Raw genomic sequence first — 22,329 nt, 5'->3', positions numbered from 1 at the left:
ACATTTCTTACAGCAACACCATGGATTTTGTATGCATTCTCCTGTAAAACATCCCTTGAATCTCCTACAGTCGTTGACGCAATCTTGAGGAGCGATTCCGCAATCAAGAAAATAATAACAGTTGAATGGCCCGCAATGGCGAATGCCAAAACTCGAATAAACGTTCTGAAATCCTGAAGAAAAAAATATAAATGCTCATTATATGTATTATGTGATTATCATAATTGTGTCACAGCATGTAACTCATTTATATAGGATCTGATAAAGAACAAATTATCAACGCAAAAAAAAATAAAAAAGTAGACCTGATGAAAAAAGTACTCGTGTATAAAAATAGGAGATACAATGGATAAGCGTTGGGTCGACAACTAGATAATATTGAGCGCTTAGGACGAATGGTTCCTTTCTAACGGCTTATCCTTGATGTTTTTTATTTTAAATTTTGTCGAGATGTCTTTTCACAAATAGATTTTGTTTCCTTAATTAAAAACTATTATCAGCGAACACAATTAACAGTACAAAATAAACCACCTATTTTTTATCAAAACTGAGGAAATTGCACCATGGCCGTTTGCGTTAGCAGGGTAGGCTTCTCTTGATATGCATACATCAGCAGCCATGCGAATCCACACTCAGTCAAAATGACACAATCGGTAAAATTAAATCATGAAAAATATTAAAACAAAATCATACGCACTGGCAAGCGCTATTAGTATATTTGTACTAAAATTTATTTTGATTATGTTTAGGAATATATCCGTCATGTGGTAAATAAGACATATTCAAACATATTTTGATTCAAAGATATGCTACTTAGAGAATCGAAATTACAACTACAATTTTACTCCCGACTTTAACTTTAGATTTGTCTTAACCTCGTGCCTACCAACTAACAGTATACAAACATCCTGTTTTCATATACAATGGTACTAGACCTATTCGTCCACTGTACCGGTGGTTTTTTTATCAATTTCTTTTTGAAAAAGTATTGGCTGACGAAGTAAATTGAAATTCATCAAACAAAATCATCATATGAATATAAATAAAATAGATATCAGAAGTAAAAACATTTCAATGTTTAATTATTAAACTGAAAGATTTCTGCTCCTTCACATGATGACATGTTTACATTAGTAATAATGATAATGACAACTGTCTCCAATCCATTCTTTTACTGCACACAATTACCTTGATGTCTCCAATCTAATACAACAATTCAAAAATACAAATGAAAACTATGCTTGTGTTATAGATACACATTTGAAATTGTTTTTTCAGAAGGGTAATGCGAGGTTATCCAACATGACGTTAACATTTGGAACGCATATGTTCAAATTCCGGGTATGGGTGCTGTCTGTGATGTCTTTTATACATCTTTGGAGATTCTAGAGGTGTATCGTTAGTTTTATGATTAACTCTCAAAGAGTTCTGAGTATTTGCTTCGTATTTTCAACTTTCCATAAAAGTAAGTAACTATGTCAGTTCCTTTTGTATGTGTTGCGTGGTTGTTTCTGTTTTGGAGGCCTTTGTTTTGTTTTGTGACGTATCTCAAAGATACTGCAGAAAATTTCACTCATACATATCTACTAGGTGTGCTCATTTTGCTGTAATGATACTTCAAAGGTTTTCTTCGTGCGTAGGAGGAACAGAAAGTTGTGGTAGCAATGGTTGTAAGAATTGTTGTTAGAAGAATTGATGCTAACTTAGTTTTTGTTGCTGTTTCTTTAAGAATTTCCCTATTTCTTTTCTGAGTTTGCTTCATAACGGTTATCATCTGTTCGAGATGTAACACATCAAAGCATTGTGTTCATTTCATTCTGTAGACTTTTCATGATTTTTTTAGAAAGAAGGAGGAATCGAGGGGGTAATAAAGGTGTTGTCAGTGACGGCGGTATTGATTACTTTAGTGATTTCTGCTATTGCTTTGAAAGAAATCATTGCTGATGTTGTAAGAATTGTAGTTGTGGTAGTGGCGCTGATTTCTTATGCAGATTACTGATACAATTTTTGGAGTTTACAAAAGAGATGTAATTTCATGAATGCATTTATATACATTACGATTTCTCACCTTAAATGTCGGGAAAGTAATTTGAGGTATAAGTCCTACAAAATTTAATATATTAACATAAGTAATTATAATAATACAGTAGGAAATTAAAGACAATAATTATTATAAATGAAATCATAGCAATAATCAAAAGAGAAATTGACAGTCCCTTTATCATGTGTGTATTTTCATAACATAAAAGCACAAGTGATCATGTGACGAATTTAGCACATACTTACAACTTCTCGTCCAATTATATTGCTTGAATTTGTGTTCTGATTTTCATAGTACATACTTTTCCCGTGTGCCAAGTAACTATGCATGAATGACCACCAGAATAAGATTTCATTGTATCGTAATCAAGATATTAAAAACAAAAAGTGCCACTGGCTATTTTGGAATAAGATTTTGTGTACCAAATTAAAAAAAAAAGTGTTTGTAGTTAAATTTTTTACATTTCCTGCCATTAAAATCTTTGGTTTCAAAAATACAGTTTTCTATTATTTATATATATATATATATAAAGAATAAACAGTGTGGTAATTCATCATCCATACAGTAACATTATTATGATTATACACAAAAATGTATGTACTATGAAACCTTGTGAAGGGAAATTCATGATGATGATGATCATCATCATCATCATCATCATCATCATCATCATCATCATCATCATCATCATCAGTTTTTTTACGTTCTTACGGATTTTTCAATTCATGATGAATTGAAGGCGTGATGCCTGAAGGGAATATGCCACCAATATCTTTATTCTGATAAAGCTTTTGATTTTTACTTTGAAATATAAAAACTAAACCTGCAATATTATAATTGATCTATTTCTACTCGCTTTTTAATGTCTATCGGCTAGAATAGCTTTTGATCATATTTATATATATTTTTATGAAATTGAAAAATGTTAGCAAAACATGTAAAACGCATATCTCTTTATGTTAATAAACATACTTACACCAGGAGTTACCATCTTTTCACTCTGGATTCAAGGGCCTTTTAAAATAACATATTTTTTATAAACTGGTGATCTAAAAAATTATTTCCCAAATTGAACAAATATGATACTAGTGAGTAAATTTTACAAAACATAAAACTTCGATAATGAACTCCGTTTAACAAACACCTGTGAAACAAGAAGTCAGTCAAAATGAGCTGTCATAGACTAATTAAAAGATTACTCGAATTGTAAATATGTGTCAAATTGGATAGTCTATGGAAAGGTATATACTATGAAATTAAGTGCTCGGGGCAAGCCCCTCGTTCTAAATTTCATAGTATATATATATCTTTCCATAGACTAACCGATACATATATGATTACTCATCTGTAACAAAGGTTGCGACAAACAACACAACAATTAGCAACTTCATCGTTGATATGGAATAACAGGACAGATGCGAAAATTAAATTATCAGTTATATATTTGAAATATGCAATTATTATTTTTTTTTATCAAATAAATATTCCAACCAAATAGATAAAGCACGCACTTTAACTTAAAATAAAAATCTACATGATTCGTTGCTGGTTCAAGCTATGGGTTTCTTTGTATTTTCTTATATGTTCTTTTTCCGACGGTTTACAGTTTACACTTGCAAAGATTGTCAAAATTCAGAGATTAAATGGTCTACCTTAAAACATTATTTTTCAATTGTGTATACTCTATAATTTGTTATACAAAAAAAGGAAAATAACTTACTTTGATTAAATGACAAATAAGAATGCTCAAGAAAGTGCCGACATGCGACTTTATACAGGTTCAGTTTTGTTACCTTGAATTCATGTTTAGACACTTTCATTATTGACTTCTTATAACAACCAAGAGTACATCTTTTCTATCATGTCGTTTATTGCTTGATTGATGTTTTAATTTTTAATTTTATAAAACTTACAAATTGCATTAACGTTACTTCATATATCTTCCTGGGGAAAACAATGATTCATCAAGTTAATTTTTGTTAAATTGAAAATAATCAAGTAATTTGTACAAGGCTGGATTAAAACTAACAACGATACATTTACTTGTATTCTTTAGTGAACAATTTTGATGATCCTATTTTGTCAGTAAAGTCATTTTGATCTTTGTATCTGATCACATGTAAGGTTATTTCGCTTTCCCCTATATAGATGATGTCCTCTCACTAAATACTATTAATTCAAATATTGAATTGGAAATAAAGAATACAACAGATGCAATTAAATCTGCCTCATATCTTGACTCAAATATAAAATCTGTTTTAGAAAAACTTTTATTGCAAGTTTGGCATGTGCCGAATTCAACCTATATGCCCAAAACTTTGATTGAGTTATATTTTGAGATAAAGAATACAACAGATGCAGTTAAATCTGCCTTATATTTTGACTTACATCTAGAAATTGACAATTATGGTCGGTTGAGAACAAAACTTTACGACAAAAGAGATGATTTCAGCTTTCCAATTGTGAAATTTCCATTTCTATGTAGCAACATTCTAGCAGCACCTGCATTTGGAGTATATATATCTCCCACTTGATACGATATTCCAAGGCTTGCGTTTCCTATCATGATTTCCTTGATAGAGGGTTGCTGCTCACAAGGAAGCAAATAAACTAAGAGTTCCAAGTGATGAAGTTGAAATCCCTTCGAAAATTTTACGGACGCCATCACAAGTTGGTTGACCGTTATGGAATACCTTGTTCGTCTTAACCAAAGTCCCGTCCTCTTTTTCCCCGAATGAGACCTACCGAATTAGATTTATCACATGGTGTGAACTAACATGATCAACACGACGGTGTCACATGTGGAGCAGGATCTGTTTACCCTTCCGGAGCACCTGAGATCACCCACGTTGTTTTGGTGGGGTTCGTGTTACTCAGTCCTTAGATTTTTACGTTGTGTTTTGTATAGTGTTGTATGTCTTTTGATCTTTTTTCTTTTTTTGCCATGGGGGTTGTCAGTTTATATCCGACTTTTTGAATGTCACTTTGGTATCTTTCACCTCTCATTTGAAATAGAATACAAATGAAATATTCTATAACTATTTCTGGTTTTTAATACTAAAATATAGTAAAGACATTCTTCAATTCTAAAGAGATAATGTTTCGAATTGTGTTTTTTTTTAATGTCCCTGTGGTATCTTTCGCCTCTTATTCAAATCCACCTAGAAAATACATAACATATCCACAAAACTTGAATGAATATAATGTTTATGAGACTTCGCCTTTGACCTGCATGAAGGCCTTATATCAAATGATTGGAATCAAATTATTTCTTGCTTTGAGTACTACCCTAACAATATCACGTATGTTAACGTACGTGTAATTTTAAGATTAGCATGTCTGTTCTTAACAATGTATTTACAGTGTTATATTCTGTCCAAACTTAACAATTATTGACAAAATAAATACAACCATTACATGTATTACTGTATAAGTTGATTCAGAGAAAATGATTGATTACAATTTTTGGATAAGACGAAGGATTCTTAAACCAGCAGATTTATACCTAGCTAAGAAAGCTGTATGACTTTTGAATGCAATTTTTCAAACTGTGTTTGAAGGGCCTTGGTGGCCAAGCAAAATAGCCAATAGTGCTGAAAGTGGCTTTTAAAGCCATCTATCAATCAATTAAAATGTTCTTGGTAAAAAGATATCGACATATTACAAAATGCAATAAAATTGGTATCAACTACATTTATGACATAAAACATGAAATTTCAAATAAATTCAAAGTTTCCTGTTCCTTCCTTCTCCCCCCTTGAATTGTGTACATGTACAAAATTGGATACTACATTCATTTCGACCAGATTTGCGACTTTTTTACTATTTTTATTTAAAAAAAATAGTTTTTGCTGAGCCAAATGGGTCGGAAAATATCCAAAGAATTGTGCCAAGAGTAAGGAGAGAAATATGGATAATGTAAATTAAAATACAGGGGCCTGAGAAACGTATTTACAAATTCGTTCTGTAAGGAGACTTCTTGTTACTAGTATATGGAATAGATAATGTCCATGAATCTAATTGGAGGTGACATCGACATATCGCATAATCGACCCACCGGTTTGTCATCCCTGCCCTGCCAACCAGATAAATTATATGACAATAAAGATTGTTTGGAGGTTAGAATTGGTGATCATAGTCTATTGAAAGACGTTGAATGTGATAACATCGATTTTGTTTATATGAAAAATCACTTTCGAATAAGAAATAAATAACAGTTTCTATTTGTTTCTTGTAAATTCCTCTCAAATGTGATGTAAGCTGAAAGAACTTGGGTGGTGCAACATTTGGAATTCTAAATACCAGCTTTGTTTTAAAAAGATTTCTTTGTTTACTTTTGGAATGTTCAAATGTTTTATATGCATGATATTCCGATGTATTTTATCAATTGTCATCAAAATGGCAGTGTTCAAGGTCACAACAGTATTATAAACTTTCAAAAAAGAAATAAATAACAGTTTCTATGCATTTCTTGTAAATTCCTCTTAAATGTGGTTTAAACTGAAAGAACTTGAGTGGTGCAACATTTGGAATTCTAAATACCAGCTTTGTTTCTAAAAGATTTCTTTTGTTTAACTTCTGAATGTTCAAATGTTTTATATGCATGATAATCCGATGTATTTTAACCAATTGTCTTCAAAATGGCAGTATTCAAGGTCACAACACTCTTATAAACAGAAAGACCTACTTATTGTCAAGAGGCGTATTTTCGTCTGTAAGATCATCGCAACTTATTGAAATGTAAATGACAAATATAAAAATATTGAAACGCATAACATAACAGGCGCTAAATATGTCTTTTATTGATGAAAGAATTATTCTCTGTACTTTCAATGACACTGCTTACAGCAACACCACGAATTGTGTATGCATTCTGCTGTAGCACATCCCTTGTATTTCCTACAGTTTGTGACGCAATCCGGATACCCAAATCCGCAATCAAAAGAATAATAACAGTTAAATGGCCCACAAGAACTAGAGGCAGGACTCGAATCAACGATCTGAAATCCTAAAGAAAGAAAACAAATATACTCATTATACAAACAAACGCATTACTATAAGTTGTGCCTTAAGTCTCTTTCAGTTGCAAACTACTAGTATTATCAATTTTAAAAGTGTATAAAAACCAGTTCAAAACAAGCAAAGGACAGAACTGTGTCGCAACATGTCAATCATTTCAATCGTGATCTAATAAACACTAATCGAGCCACATATTAGAACATCATTAGATGCAATAACAAGTACATATACGACGGTCACATGTTTAAAAACTGGAGATACAATGCATAACCGTTAGTTCGATAAAAAGATACCTTCCTGACAAAATCAACGCATATTCATTGTGTCTACTATTTTAACTATAATTGAGCCGTCTTTTCGTGATTAGAGGTAATTTTCTTAATTACAAAATATTATCGGCAAACTAAAAAAAAACCTGAATTTCTTTAAAGGTGCACTAAAAAAAAGATAGTAGTCTACGCATGTACCAAATTTAAATCATGTAACTATTAACACACGATCGTCACGCACTTGCAAGCACTACTATTATAACTTTACTTAAAATTTCTGTTGAATGGTAATAGTCAAAAGTAAATTTTTGTTTTAACTTATTGTTAAAAGAAATCTGTAAATTAGGCAAATATAAAATTAATGAAATTAAGAACAAAGATGATTAGATTTAATGGCTCCATTTCAGAAGCTTAGATAGATCACGAAATTCTACTATGTATATTAAAAGTAATGAATGGCACCATTTGAAACATTTTCTCTGAATATTGAAGAATGACTTTGCCGTATTTTGATATTCAAACCAAAAAACTTTGATTTGGAGGTTTCCTAACGTGTCAGAATTTGATATCGCTTGATATCATCGATTTATTTAATTTCAAAAGAGCCTTTAGTGAGTTAATGATCATTATTAAAACTTATTATCTAGAGTTGATATCAAGCAATATTTAAATCTTTCGAGTTGTTTACATTTTTCTTTTAGTTGAATTAAAAATGTCGCAAGACGTTGTTTTTTTCTGGCACCTGAACAGGTTCACGGCAAATTTCCTTTTCCGATGTCCACAGTGCATCAAAATTAAACGCTTTGTACGTTTTACAATAATAAAATTTGACAAAAAGAAGACTTTTAATTGGCATTGTGAGAATTTGTATATTATTGAAAAAATAACATTTCTTATTTGCCACGAAGGAAAACTTTTCCGTTGTGACATTTGAAAGTCATCATTGACCAAAGGAATAGCCAATGGAAATTTCGCAATTCGTATCAGGATATACCAAACAAATTAGCTATTTTTTCCGTATCACCTATTACCATCACACTCCGTTTAGTATCAGAAGAAAGCACTATTCAATGTCATATTACAAAACTGAAAGAATTGTTTTACCCAATATGTTAACATGTATACATTAGAAATAGTGATTGTTATAAAGCAATGATAATTATTATAATGATAATAATACTAATCAGTATTATTATTTTAATATAAAAGCCTCTGACACCAGTCTTTTCATGAAGCCATTCTCTAACTGCACAAAATTGAGATTGCATTTTTCGGGATGATATTGAGAGCTAATCATCATGACGTCATTATTTGTACTGCCTTTGTGGTAGCACTCCACAGTTAGGTGTGTAGTTTCGCATTTTGGCCCTGTGGATTTTCCAAAAATGAGAGCTAGTGTAAAATAAAATTCATTTTTGGATAGCTGAAGATTAATAAAGCCTTCATTGTGGGTTTATAGGAACATCAAGATTGTATAATGTATGTATAATGGGCCGTTTTCTGTATGACCGTATATCCATACCAGACATCGATGTAGCAATTAGTGTAATGTTTTTTTTTCCAACTTTTTGTCGCACGAACTTTGTGATTAAATTTTACGAAAAAATGATGCGATAGACACCCAATTTTTATTTGATCATTTGGTAGATTAATATCAACAGTTTCAGAAAAGGTATCACTCAAAGGAATCGAAATTCTAGTTTAAACCAAATTTTGGGTGAATATGTGACATTTTCATACTCCTTTTTTGCGATATTTTATGGTAAATAAATGCAGAATGTTGCCATGGATACACAAAAAAAGGAATTATTTTTCACCATTTTAACCTTTGAAATTCAAATATACGGAAGATACTGATTACATACATAAGCACATGTATGACACAAACAGTTAGCTTAATGTATTAGAACGCCAGGAAGATGATTAAACATTTTGTGGTTCAATTTTAATTTTATTTTTCTGTGGAGTGCTACCTGTGCGAGTTTCGGTCAAGTGACGGGACGAATGTAAGCGACTATTTTGGTAAATTGTTATTGAAAGCGTATCCAAAAGTCTAATTCCTTTCTTGATATGTTATTTATTACTTATTGTGTGAACCGTTAATGTCTACGTAACTGTTAAGAAAATTCAAATTGAATTGTTCAACCTTTGCGAAAATATTTGGAACGGATATGTTTAAAGTCTGGTATTGGTGCAATCTGTAAGGTCTCTTATATGTGTTTTGAAATCCTAGAGTTTTGTCGTTTTAAGAAAACTTTTTAAGGGTTCCTGGATGTTTCCGCGCATTGATATCTCTGCAGGGCATGTTACTGTCAGTATCAGTTACTTTTTGTATTTGTTGTGTGGATGTTTCTGTTAAAGGAGGCATTTATTTTTTATTTTTTTTTCATGAGTTATTTCAAAAATACTGCAGAACGTCTTACTCGTATATCGACTAGGTGTGCTCATTTTGCTCCCTTGAGGCTCGTTCAGATTTACTTTAGAATAAAAGGAGGAGGCAGAAGTTTTGGAACAATGAGTTAAGTAGAGTTGATACTTTCTATGTTGTGATGTTACACTATTGTTTCAGATGAGAGTGAAGGTTTGGTACCATTAAAACGGTTAAACCCGCTGCAATTGTTTGCACCTGTCCTAAGTCAGGAATCTGGTATTCAGTAGTTGTCGTTTGTTGATGTGATTCATAAGTGTTTCTCGTTTCTCGTTTTTTATATAGATTAGACCGTTGGTTTTCCCGTTTGAATGGTTTTACACTAGTAATTTTTGGGGCCCTTCATAGCTTGCTGTTCGGTGTGAGCCAAGGCTCCGTGTTGAAGACCGTACTTTGACCTATAATGGTTTACTTTTATAAATTTTGACTTGGATGGAGAGTTGTCTCATTGGCACTCATACCACATCTTTAATATCTATTGATACTGCTTTAATATTTTTTTGTGTTGTTTTAATGGTTTTCCTCTTTCTTTTCTGAGTTTGCATCATAACGGCTATCATATGTTCTAGTCGTACATTCTTCTACTAGATGCAAGAATCAATATTTTATTGTTTTTTGTGCTCCAGTTATCTGCGCTTTTTATACTGTTTAAGTGTTTTAGCTTAAGACACGACAAATAGATTTCTTTAACTGGTTTAGCTAAGTGCATACATAAAATATGTTGGTGCATTATCTTAATAGATAGATATATTATTTTAGAAAAGAGACAAAGATACCAAAGGGACATTCGAATTCATAAGACGAAAATGAAAAAAGACCAAAAGACAAACAACAGTATACAAATAGTGGAGTGATCAAGCCAACATATTTTCAACTTTAATGAACCACCCTACCTGCAGGCTAAATTTAGAATTTTAGTTAAGAGAAATGTCTAAACTTTAATTTTTGCCTGCTCGTAGAGTCGGAAAATGGTGCATTTTTTTAAAATTTAAAGTCAAAGTTCGGTAGTTGAGATTTTCATTAGTGTTAAAAAATTACATTACATGTACATTTAAAGATTACGGTTTCTTAAAAAGAATCGAAGATAATTATGTTTCTGTTTAATTATATACTGGTTGCCAGCAGCAAATATTTCACTAGGTAAGTGAATAAAATCGTTTAAATGAAGTACTGTTGGTTAGCTTATATTTTTTCTGTTATGAACATTGAGATTGTATGGGTAGGAATTTTGACATCAGCAACCTACAATGGACCCCTCAGAAAAAGTTGCTACAAGGGTGCGTTAACATGCAAATTGTGCAAAGTGAACAACATTTTTCGAACACCAAGCTTCTCATTAATGATCCTTGGGTTTAAACATTCCGAACAGTCAAAGTGGTCTATACACTCCATGAGTTATATACAGTAGAACAGTTGTACAATTATTTTCCCAAGATTTCCGACTTAACATATATTGTTCAGATATCGTTTTCATTATCGTCTTCTTCAGTAATGGCTTAACGATTAAGATGATGCCTAATTCCCACATACCATGCACACGATTAAATACTTGTTCAAGCCACATTTGATGTGTTGCATACACAGCTTTTATTTTAAGATCTTTACCCTTGCATTTAAAAATAAGGTCTTGAAGAATCTCCGATGAAATACATGTAAGTCCCTCGATGAAAACTGGTATGTGTTCTCAATTCTTCAAACACATGTATGGTTCTTGAAAAAAGTAAAAACATCTTTAATGCTTTCAGTTGGATGAAACAAAATAAATAATTATGACAGTCAATGGACGCCTTCCATACGTAAGGTTCAATACTTTTAATACAATTTATGTATATGCGTCAATTGGAAAATGTTTTGAATAAAGGAACAATGAGAGCCTCATATGGCAGTGTTAATTCTGGAACACCACGATTAAACTGTTCGGAAATTATAATCTGTTACTGTATTTCGAGCATAAATTTCAGAGTCAACATGTAAGTCATATAGCTCAGCTAAAACCAATAATTTGCCAACTGTTGATATAGAAAAGATGAAAGCCCATGCAATCCTCCTCTTATAATGTGGTAGTAAATAACGTCTGCCATAGACCATTTTTTTCTTGTAGGGCAACAATAAACAATTGCTGCTCTAAAGTTTGTATAGCATTTTGCTGAACATATCTGAACATTGTTCATAGTGGTATATACAATAAATGTTGCCATGTTGCTAGGTTTTGTGTCTATGATTAGAGCAAACGTTAGAAACGTATCTTCAGATTTTAATTATGATAACCTTTTGAAAAAGCCTGCAACAATTGAGATAATTATTTCAGTATTTTCTGCAAAAATGGGAATTGGATCTACGCTTTGTCTTGAAATAAGTCGGAGAAATATCCAAGATATTTCAGATGTATCAATGTTTTCCTTCAAACACAACCCAATTTCCCCATTAGCAAGGAGTTTTTTGTATCTTATCGATTGGTCAGCATTCCATAAGTTTGGCATAAGAATCATCAAGCGTCACAGATACTTCAAGTCCAAGTTTAACCTTAAAGGAACTTAGAATAGCGTTTGCTGTGTGTTTTTATACTGAGATACCGCCGTAACTATGAAGTGACAGTTTTTTTAACCATGGATTGTCTCTGCATTGATGTCAACATTACATGCTCCCTCTTGTATTAGATGACCACCTTCTTTCAATGTAGCAATGTGGGTAAGTCCCATTGGATATATCTAAAGACTGCGTTCAACTATGGACTGTTGAAGAGGCTGCATGTAATGTTTAGTCTTCATTTATAGATATTGTTTTAATTTCAGTTTCAATTTTAACGGTATTTGTTCAGGTTTTAAATGGCTAGCTGCTCAAACGGCTTCAAAAATTAAGATTGAACTACTAAACCTAACATTTGAATCTCCTTCCCCTTTCTGTTGCCGTATAACGATAGATTTTTTTCACAATGTTTTATTTTTTATTTTTAAATGTTGTCAATTCGTGTAATAGGAAGCAACAGCAGATTTCATAAAAAAAAAGATTTGACAAAGGATGTTGGTGAACAAGCACGTCTTCATGGATGAAACCATTCAGGCAATGAGAAGTATTCTTGTAAAACATTCAACTCATCGTTTAATTACTTTTATCTTTGGAAAACTAGGTAAAATCATAACAAAGCAAGTCATGTAGTGAATTGCCTTGGTCTCAAATTCTTGTTAAAAAGAGTGATTTTATTTCTTAATCTCGTTTTTGTCCGATAATTGTACTATTTTTTTAGTACTTCATCAGTTTCAGGATAAAGTAGATGTTTGTCGCGTTTGTACGAACTTTGCTTGCAGAAAGCACTAGCAGTCCAATCAAAAGGAGTGGACATTGATCTGGTCAGAATAGACTAAGAACAACATGGTTGATAAACGATCAAAAATTTATCTGTATGATCATCTAAAATATCAGGCTGTGTAAACTTTTCTAAATTTACCATACATGTACTAGTGTATGATTTGTTATAAGATTTGTGATACCTTAAAATTTATATATCAACATCACCAAGCTAACTAGACTAACGTTATGGAGTTGGTGGTACACATCCTACTTTCTTATATTCACAGCATTATTAAGGGTTCCTTTTGCAGTTACATGTAGACAGGAAAGTTTTTTACTTGTTTTAATCGGATGTTCAATTAAAAAAAAATCCAATTGTTTGAAGCTCGACTTCTTTTAGCTTGCGAAAATGTCAGTATTAGTAGACCACTCAAAGTTAGAAAAAAATCTATTTTTAACTTTGAAAAACACACGATAAATGTCTTTTAACAAAAAAAATATCAGTCAAAAACGTTGACAAAACATTGCTTAATAGTCATGTGATGAAAAAATGTCCATACTATTATATTTAATTGGCACAAACACGAACTATTGTATGGTGCATTCGACAAGAAAAAGTAAATGTTCTCCGTATCGCTTAGAGAAATAAATCCGGAAATTCACTGAATTATAATTTCTATTAAAAATGTGTCAAAAAACGTGAAATTGTTTGAAGTGGTCTCATAACTTTACAAAATTAAGTATCGATGTAATGTAAATTTACAAATGTTGTAAACACTCCGTTGAAATAAAACAGAGTCCATTTTTTTAAAACTGAGCGAAAACGAACATAAAAAGGATAAATAGAGGAAATAACAGTTTTACAATAGGAATAAGCACTTAAACTCTTCATAAAATGCAAAATCAAGAGTTTGAGGACTATAAAAAAGACATAAAAGTAAATGTTTTGTCGAGTTGCATTTTGAATGAAAACCTCAACATGTCTTGTCCTTTCCATTTTATGAAAAACTGCACCGCAGGAAATAGCTACGACCGGGCAAAAAAGTAAGATAAAGCTTAAGGTATTGGCTTTGCAAAAAAATAATTTTCAGCCTGCAGTTATGCCGGTCCATTTAAGACGTAAAATAAGCACCTTTTTCTTGATTTGTCACTCCACTAAAAACACAATATACAAAACTAAAGACTGAGCAACACGAACCGGGGTGATCTCGTGTGCTCCTGAAGGGTACTAATGATCAGATCCTGCTCCACATATGTCACCGGTCGTGTTGCTCATGTAAGTACAAACCCGGTGATAAGTCTAATTCGGTAGGTCACATACGGGGATTGTGGTTAAGACGATTGGATCGTATCCGTCGTCATCTTTGAAACGGATATTCCATAACGGACAACCAACTCGTGATTGTGTCCGTAAAATTTTTGAAGGGATGATTTCAACTTCACCACTTGGAACTCTTGGTTTAATAGCTTCCTTGTGAGCAGCAACCTTTTATCAAGGAAATCATGATAGAAAACCCAAGTCCTTGAATATCGTATCAACTGAGAGGTATATACTCCATATGCAGGCGCTGCTGGAACTTTGTTCCATAGAAATGGAAATTTCACAATTGGAAAGCTGAAATCATCTCTTTTGTCGTAAAGTTTTGTACTCAACCTACCCTAATTATCAATTTAGAGATGTTAAGTCAAGATATGAGGCAGACTTAACTATATATGTTGTATCCTTTATTTCAAATTTGATAAGATAGATGCGTTCAACATAGTCACCATTAATTATTTAGTGAGAGAACATTATCTATATAGCAGAAAGTGAAGTTAAAGGATAATGTTTGCTTCTTGTTATTCTTCATTAGAAGCCCCTGTATGAAGATATCCTCGTATGAATAAAGGATTAACACATTTAATATATGTGCTTAATTTTGAACTCTTTAATATGTATTGAATAACTTGTGTATGACATGCATCTATTGACATGTAAATGTATAACATGTATATGTTTATCTGTATTGTGCATGATATGTCTTATGTATGTAATTTGTATTTCTGTGTACGCAGTATCTATGTCGGTTTTTAATGCTCTGATTAGCTTTTGTGGAACGGTCTAGTTACAAAATGTCAAACACTTTGTTAAATGTAGATACACGATAGGAGGGACTAAATTACATGAGAAAGCTGTGCTTTCGAGTGCAATTTAGTTCCTCCTATCGTGTATCACGCATAACCATGCGTTTGCCATGTGGTAAGTCACATCTGCCAAACGTTCATTCAACGTGACATTCAACACTTGATTTACTAGTTGATTTTCCGCGGTAGTATTTCAATTTGCGGTTTGATATCGCCTGCGGCAATCGCATGAACTAACCAGTATGAAAGTGAAGTTGACTATGCATGCACGCTGGGACCAGAAAATCAACTATTTAAAAATTGGAAAAGTTCCAACGCTTTATCTTATTTTTAGGAAAAGCTAAATGTACCAAAGGCTATGAAGGTAAGTCTTATTATTGCTCTGTTCCCTTGATTAGTTTTTATCGTAGTGAATTTTTCGTTTAAAAAGTCGTAAAAATCGAAAGTTCATAATTCATGTTTGTACTGTAAGGGATCATTTTGTAAAATCTAAGTGTCTGCGTTCATATAGAAATAACAATACAATAAAAATGTTAGCACGGAATTTATACCATACTTACTTCAATATTCAACACAGAAAATTCTGATTCTTATATTTACAAAGTTTGGTTTGGTTTCATGAAGTAAAGACAGTATCGTACAAAATACTCATTCTGTTTTTATGCATTTTAATTAGTTTTATTTGACTTTTTCAGTGGGACACCATCAGAGACCTTTGGTGGCGAAGAATATTAAACACCATTTCATAGTTCTTTCACGATTTTTATCGTATCCTTGAATATTATATCTGAAAGGAGTGGAATTTCGTTTTAAGAATCCTTTGGATAAAAATACGCACCCAATACACACCCAACTAGAGTTTATACATTGTCAACAATAATGTGTTCTGAGGCAATGATTAAGGTTATTTTACGAAACAATTAGTCAAGTGCAAGAAAACTGTAACAATCCGTTTTCCATAGCAAGACGTTTTAAAAAAAAGGTCATAGATCCGTAGAAAATTTAACGGAATATGAGACATTATTAAGTCAAGAAGTGTTGTAAAGTGTGATTGATGAACAAACGAAGTGCTTTCATATGAAAAAGTGAAGGATGATTTGAGAATTAATTTCAGATCCAAGGTGGATATTCACAGTTTAACTATGTGTGAAATATGAATATGCGTACATCAAAAGTTTCTTTTTTTTTCATTTGCATTTCAGATGCAGTATGGCCAGTAATTATATATATATAAAAATGCAAATCTTTCATGCTTTTTTGTAATTTGTATAAACTCCCTTCTCCCTTTTTGTAAACCGTGAGGATATCTATAAATTTAAATCTGAAGATTATGATTTTGATTGGTAAGCCAATCAAAACAAAATACTCATATCTGCTTATCTGTTGTGAAATTGGTTAACAATCAGAAGTACTTTAATTTGGAACTTGAATTGGGTAGATGTAAGCAGAGACATATAATACATTATATGAAAAAAGTAAAATAACAAAAATACCGAACTCCAAGGAAAATAAAAAATGGTAAAATCAAAAGATCAAACACATCAAACGAATGGAAAACAATTGTCATATTCCTGACTTCGTACAGGCATTTCCTTATGTAGAAAATGGTGCATTGTATTAAATGTCTCTGATATGAAAAAAGTACCTCGAAATCTTAGACTATGTAATGTTTGCTCTACTAATAATATAGATGATGAATGTTATTTCTTCTTCCATTGTGAAAGAAATAAAAATGTAAGAAACACTCGCTTGAATTAATGAAATTGATTCTCAAAACACTGACTTTTTGAATTTCACTTACAACAAAAAGCAGTATATATTGAATCCATCAAGTTTTCAACAAGTACAAAGTCTATGTTTCTTTTTTAAAACGGTCAATGGAACTGAGGACAAGAGACTCTTGGTTTACTGACTGTTAATATATTTGTTGTATATATGTTTTATTTGATTTGTGTTTGTTAGTCGCAAGTCGTACTTTACATGATTTAAGACAATAAAGATTATAATGATACTCTAATAGGGTATTGTAGAAACCCTCACACTTTTACCAAAGAAAGTCGAATGAACTATGGTACATTGTAATATAATTTGATATGTACCGTCTTCTAGATAAAGCGTTATTATTTTGATTGACTAGCAAATACATAAGTTAAGCTCATTTCTCTTTCAAGAAATTCATTAGAAAATGTAAAAAATAAATTACTCTATCAAGTAAATTTGACCTAAGGTGAATTTGGATATTCTTTTTAAGTCCCTTTGATCATATCGCTCCTAACTTGTTTGCGTATTTTTACCTCATTCGCTTTTAAATGTTTTTGGCTCAGAGTGTGTGATGAATATAAATCCAGAAATTTGCAAAGAGTTTTTTTCATTTGATAGCGTTTCGTGTTTTTTTAGGAAGACGACAGGTAGGAAGACGACAGGTAGGAGGTAATGACTGCGATAGTGATGGTAATCATGATTTCTGTTATTATTTTGAATGCAGTTGTTGATGTTGATGTGGATGAGGTATGGACGTTGAAAAAAGACGCAAAATTGCGTGAATGCATTTATATACATAACGATTTCAAACTGAGAATGTCAGAAAAGTAATTTGAAGTTTAAATCCTAGAAAATTAAATATAAGTAGCGTGGTAATAATAATACTTTATTATGAATATAATGATTATTATTATCGTAATTAGGATCAGAGAATATTAAAGAGGAATTAACAGACCCTCAATCAATTGAGTATTGTTGCATAACTGAACATATACGGATAAATTACTCACCTGTAATAAAGGTTGCGACAAACAACACAACAATCAGCAACTTCATCGTGGATCTGGAATAACACAATCAACGCGAATATTAAATAAATGATTGCATATTTGAAATAAGCAAGTAATTTTTTGATAAAACAAATATTCCTACAAATTAACCGTACTTCGGTACAGACATGATTTATAACAAACCTTTTTAAAAATGTCCGTTTATAAAGTTTGAAATTATTTAGAAACTAAGGTTTCAAATCCCTCAGGCAAAGTTAACCTTTTATGGATATGGCTATTAATATGCCCTTTTCAGTTGTATATATATCTTCAACTGTTTCGGTTCTTATACATCCTTGGCTTTCAATATTTGGCATTGAGCGTTCCTGATGAAGGTAAAATTAGAAAGGCGCTTAGGACGCATGAAATTTATAACGTGTTGTTTTCATTTTTACCGAACATCTTAATGTTACAAAGATCGTTTCTTTGCTTCGTAGCTGATTGGAGTTCAAGTATTCTGTGTTTGTTTAAGATTACACTTTTCCGACGGTTTACATAGATATAAGAAGATGTGGTATGAGTGCCAATGAGACAACTCTCCATCCAAATTACAATTTGTAAACGTGGACCATTATAGGTCAAAGTATGGCCATCAACACGGAGCCTTGGCTCTCACACCGAACAGCAAGCTATAAAGGGCCCCAAAAATGACTAGTGTAAAACCATACAAACAGGAAAACCAACGGTTTAATCTGTATAAAAAACGAGAAACGAGAAACACTTATGAACCACATCAACAAACGACAACCACTGAACATCAGGTTCTAGACTTAGGACAGGTGCACACAAATGCAGCGGGTTTAAACGTTTAAATAGGCGCCAACCTTCAACCGTCTACAGTCTACATTTGCGAAGAGTGTCGAAAAATAAACTTTTAAGTTTTAAAAAACATCTATTGTATTGAAAAGTGTTCATTTAAAGTGTTATTCTTTTCATTACACTAAAAGAGGGACGAAAGATACCAGAGGGACAGTCAAACTCATAGATCGAAAACAAACTGACAACGCCATGGCCAAAAATAAAAAGACAAACAGACAAATAATATTACAGATGACACAACATAGAAAACTAAAGACTAAGCAACACGAACCTCACCAAAAACTGGGGGTGATCTCAGGTGCTTCGGAAGGGTGAGCAGATCCTGCTCCGCATTTGGCACCCGTCGTGTTACTTATGTTATTACAAATCCGGTAAGTAGTCTAATTCGGTAGGTCACATTCGTGAAAAGGGAAGGGTATTGTAGTTACCACATAAGGAACATATCCGATAACCGTAACTGTTTACCCTATAATTTGTTATTTAAATAATGAAAAAAACTTACTTTGAATTAATGATAAAAGAAGTAGATGGTATCCTTGAATTTATATGTTCAGACAATATCAGTGTTGACTTTTTATTACAACCACGATTACATCTTTTCTTTCAAGCGTTTTTATGCTTAATTGATGTTTTATTTTTTTTTATTTTATAAAACTTATATAACTTATATTTAACAAATATTGAATAAACGCTACTTCATATATCTTCCAGGAAAAGAATGATTTATCAAATCTATTTTGGTAAAACGGCAAAAATAATAAGTTCATATATACTAGGCTCGAATACAAGGAGACATGGCGTTAAAAAGATTCCCTAACAATTAAATGACTCAAAATTAGCTGACGTTGATGAATGCCTAACAAAAATGTTAAATGTTAACTTCTGTATTAGCTTCAAAGAACGTTTCCTAAATAAAACTGTTTCATTTGTTTATGTACAATATAATTGATATGCGGTCATATCCTTTTTTGTAATTGGTTATCATCAAAAAGAGAAATTTACTGTTAGTTTGATTTATGTGTCCAATTTGCTTTTAATTTCTATTATTTTGGTTCGTTGTTGAGGTTGTGTAAAAAATATATACAGTCGAAACAGTAAATCAATGTTTGCAGTTTAACGTAGCAATTTCTTTGAATTTTAAACGCAAAAATTCGTCCAACATCCATTTTCTATGTTGATAAATCGACCTTATTAGTGTAAAATAGTTATAAAGGTTAATCATCGTTAAACCTGCCTGTTAAAACCTACGCGAACAATTTAAGACACTTGAGTGGGCAATGTCAGTTCTAACATAAAACTGCTTTTGGGTTAACAGCGTTCCTCCATAGATGCTAATAAATTGCTTCGCCGAGCGCAGCTGGATACGACCGCAGAGGTCCAACCCTGAACAGTTTGGGCAAAAATGGACACAATATTCGCGCTTGATACAGGTCTGAATTTGGATTACAATATTCGCGCTTGATACAGGTCTGAATTTGGATTACAATATTCGCGCTTGATACAGGTCTGAATTTGGATTGTAATTAAATATTTGACACATAAAAGGTTTCTGACAAAGAATAACTTTAGTCAAAGAACTTATAATTGGTTATATGATTTGAATTTATATTCAATTTTTTGCTTTTGTGCAATACACTATGCTGTTGCAAATTAAGCCCCCCCCCCAAAAAAAAAATAAAAAATAAAATATTTACCCCCCCCCCCTTTTTTTGCCAAAAAAATAGTATTTGAAGAAATTTTCTTTTTAATTTCTGAAATCTGAAAAAAAAATGTTCCCCCCCCCCCTTTCCAAAAAAAATTTCTTTCCCTCAAGATATGGTCATAGTATCTCAAACTTCCAATGGGGTTTGCAACCATAATTACCCAATTTAAATACATCATAAAATTCAATGACATACATAATCATGTCTAAAATTAATATTCCTTAATCAGCATTTTTAGTAGTAACTTCTAAAAATAAATTGACAGATAATCACATCAAGACAATACAACATTTCTTTATACATAAATTAAAAGCAGTGTAAGGCAGGTAATCCAAACACAAAACATTGTACTTAAAAGTAATTGTCCATTAACAAGGAAACCCTTGTTTTTCCCCCTTTTTTGCCCCTAATTCCTAAACGGTTTGAGCAATTACCCCCCAAAGCCAATCCTAACCATCCCTTTGTGGTATGGAAACTTGTGGCATAATTTCAGAAATCCATACACCGTTCCACAAGTTATTGTCTGGAAACTAGAACAATGCTTATTTGGGCCCCTTTTTGGCCCCTAATTCCTAAACTGTGAGGACTATAACCCCCAAAATCAATCCCAACCTTCCCTTTGTGGTTGTAAACCTTGTATTTTAATTTCATAGATTTCTATTTACTTATACTAAAGTTATTGTCCGGAAACCAAATGTCTTCGGACGACGCTGACGACGACGACGACGACGTGATACCAATATACGAACGCAAAATTTTTTGCGGTCGTATAAAAACTGTTCTAGCACTGTAAACCCTGGCAGCTATAATATGTAAAACATGTCTTCGTATATGATTTAACATCACGGGGGATAAGGTTAATATGCGAAATGATGTTCTTTGCTTGTGATTTGGTCCTGATGGTCGTTGAAAAAAACGTAGACAAAGACGAAAACGATGAGGTTTGACGTTTTCTGGAATAATAATAGACGAAAAGAAATAGTTGAGATGTTTTAAATTTGATTATTATGATTGCAAAGGCAAGCAACGAAAAAATGCTCTCTTTTGGGCTTTCCTGTGTGTATCGACAAGTGCTAAAAAGTAAAATAACAAAAGTACCGAACTCCAAGGGAAATTCAAAACGGAAAAGTCCTAAATAAAATGGCAAAACCGAAAGTTCAAACACATCTAACGAATGGAAAACAACTGTCACGTTCCTGACTTTGTACAGGCATTTCCTTATGTAGAAAATGGTGGATTAAATCTGGTTTTATAGCTAGCTAAACCTCTCACTTGTATGACAGTCGCATTGAATTCCATTTATTGACAACAATGTGTGAGCAAAACAAACAGGCATAATAGGTTAAACCGTCAAAAATTCATATTATGAAAATAAGAAGAGGTCGGCAAGGAGAAGCGCAAAGTTCGTTCCCATAGGATTGCCGACAACTTGCTGAAAAAGTCTACCTCCAAATTCAACAAAGATGTTGTCAGTGAGGTACTCAAGCATACTGATCACTTGTTCCTCTGTGTAGCATGTTTTACTTTTTGTTCACTATTAACAAAATATGCCGTATGGTATCCAAAGCAATAAATTTATAACGTATGCTACCATTTTTATATTGAAAAGCATTGTGGATTATTTCTTATAGACGATTTTTCAATTTCACATGGGGAACGGTGGTATACAGGGTTGAAAAATTAAAAGTTTTGATAGAATTAATATCAGAAAAAGATCGAGATTTAAAAATAACAAGAAGTTCTTTAGAGTTTTTAGAATCCACATATGGTAAATACCACTACCGAGTAAACAGTTTCACAGTATTTCTGAAGACCCTCTTTCACTGCG

The 22,329-nt window shown here is 32.3% G+C and overlaps 1 long non-coding RNA gene across 1 annotated transcript; it reads right to left on the bottom strand.

The window, feature by feature from the left end:
• Positions 1–6,818: 6,818 nt before the first annotated feature.
• On the bottom strand, positions 6,819–19,330 carry LOC127735064 (uncharacterized). The gene is made up of 3 exons (XR_007998002.1): positions 19,301–19,330; positions 17,941–17,993; positions 6,819–7,049 (listed from the first exon to the last, which is right to left on the bottom strand). It is a non-coding gene; the product is annotated as an uncharacterized LOC127735064 (long non-coding RNA).
• Between the last annotated feature and the right edge of the window lie 2,999 nt (positions 19,331–22,329).

This window comes from Mytilus californianus, unplaced genomic scaffold, assembly GCF_021869535.1.
Source record: "Mytilus californianus isolate M0D057914Y unplaced genomic scaffold, xbMytCali1.0.p SCAF_3, whole genome shotgun sequence".
Taxonomy (NCBI): Eukaryota; Metazoa; Mollusca; class Bivalvia; order Mytilida; family Mytilidae; genus Mytilus; species Mytilus californianus.
This window is presented reverse-complemented; position numbering and strand designations above follow the sequence as displayed.